Source organism: Salvelinus sp. IW2-2015, linkage group LG4p (genome assembly GCF_002910315.2).
Source record: "Salvelinus sp. IW2-2015 linkage group LG4p, ASM291031v2, whole genome shotgun sequence".
Classification (NCBI taxonomy): Eukaryota; Metazoa; Chordata; class Actinopteri; order Salmoniformes; family Salmonidae; genus Salvelinus; species Salvelinus sp. IW2-2015.
This window is the reverse complement of record NC_036841.1, coordinates 21554661-21555032: the sequence shown is the minus strand read 5'-3', so window position 1 is coordinate 21555032 and position 372 is coordinate 21554661.

The following is a 372-nucleotide window of genomic DNA, read 5'->3' as shown; positions in this document are numbered from 1 at the left end:
GCCGCTATAAGACATTGGATGGTTGCTAGAGGCTTGTAGAAGGGTCACTCGTTCCGTAGCCTTCGGCGCTGATCGGCCTACACCCAAGACAAGGGCACTGGATTCAATCCGCTCGGCCTGCTTCGACACCTCTAGCCTTCAGGAAGTACAGTTCCGCTCAGGTCCAGTTCAAAACTGTTCGCTGCTCGGCACCCCAATGGTGTATGAACAAACATCCTCAAGCAGGTCAGACGATCATACTAGCCAGGGTCAACGGAGTCATATCAAATCACTCCGGAGAACCTTGTAAACCACTCTTTTAAGGAAATCCTGAGGTGGATAAAGTAATACTTCTTAGACTCTCCCCCGTTAAGAGTATTATGCATCTATTGT